Here is a 1623-nt window from a genome sequence, read left to right as displayed (position 1 = left end):
GGTTGTCGCATGCTTGAGATTCATAAAGGTTGTAACTTTATGAATCTCCGGGGAAAGATGGCCTCATAGTGGGTTAGATTTGGGTTTTGGTCAAGCTTTGATGCCATGTGTGGATTTTAGGGCATATTTTCCCCTTTTTGTCCCATTTTGGGTTCAAGACATGCATTGGACATGCATGTCTATAAAGCATCAATCTTTGGGATGCTTTTGAGGTGAGAACCTCTTCTAGAAAGAATAGGTCCTAAGTCTCTAGGGTTTTTGGGCTTAATGGTTAAGCCTTTGAGTTTCAAGCCTAGGATAAGAGCTATTGAGCTTTTGGGGTAGTCCCAAAAGATAAAGTTGGAAACTTTATCCTTTAAGACACATATGGAGTTTAGATCTAGGCCTTAGAGTCGCTGGAATTAAAGGATCATCCAAATGTGTTTAACAGGGGAAAACTCGTCAAGTTGTCTAGCCAACTCGATGAGTTGGCTAGGTTTCTCTCGAATTTCCGAGTTCTATGGAAACTCGGCGAGTTGGATTAACATGGACTGTTGACTTTGACTTTGACCATAGTTGACCATGTTTGGCGTTGAGGGCATCTTGGGTATTTCGGGGTTTTGATGAAAATGGTCACATGTTGGTTGTAGGCATTCGAGTCAGGAGTTGACTTTTGAGAGGTGGATCTTACCAGTTAGTGTTGCTTATGAGGTGAGTTTCCTCACTGTACTTATGGATCGAAGGCATCAATGCCCACCCTTTTGGATTGTGATCATGGTTATCTTAGGATGCTATTATGCTGTTATGATATGTTATATTGGTATCATGGTAGATAGGATGATGTTGTTGATTTGTATGATCTATGCTTTTCTATTGATTGATTATGTGTTATAAGTTATGTATATGTTGACATGTATGTGTGTGGTTGGGTTGAGGCAGTCCTGCTTTATGCTGAATACCAATAGACACATGGCGGCCCAGATAGACTGTAGGCCTGCGAGGCGGTCCAGTTAAGCTGATGGATCAGGAGCGGTTAACATAGGTTGAAGGCCCTAAGAGGAGGTCTAGTCAAGCTGAAGGCTCATTTATGCTTGATGTTGTTTGTTATGTTTAAGTTTTTGTATTTTGGGGAAGACTCACTAAGCTCTGGGCTTACATTTTTTTCTTGTGTTTCAAGTACTTCAGATGATCGTGGGAAGGCAAAGGCTTAATCATGCACCTCCTCATATTTCATGTCATGATTTCTGGGAAAATCTCTATTGTGAAATCTATTTTGAAAACAATATGTAATAAATGGTGGTTTTTGGATTTATGTAAAAGTTTTAAATTTTTCAAAATTTTATGATTGTTACAAGTTCGTATCAGAGCTTTGGTTTGAGTGAATTGGAGGAAACTCGTGTGAATCCAGTTTAAAACTAAGGAAAATATTTTCAAATGCTTTTCAAAATACTAAAAGAAGGATGCGATGTGTACGATCAGTCGGAGCCAATAAGTAGACCTCAAAATAACATGCTATTATTTGATATTGTAATATGTTAGAACAACATTCTAGTGATAGGCTAGGGATCTTTAGGAATTGCATGATAGAATTGCCTGATTATATGATGCCTGCCAGCCTAGGGCCTTTTCTTTTATGAAACTGAC

The sequence above is a fragment of the Lactuca serriola genome, chromosome 7 (genome assembly GCF_051521515.1).
Source record: "Lactuca serriola cultivar US96UC23 chromosome 7, Lser_US96UC23_V15, whole genome shotgun sequence".
Classification (NCBI taxonomy): Eukaryota; Viridiplantae; Streptophyta; class Magnoliopsida; order Asterales; family Asteraceae; genus Lactuca; species Lactuca serriola.
The sequence above is the reverse complement of the archived record's forward strand: the minus strand, read 5'-3'. Positions refer to the sequence as shown.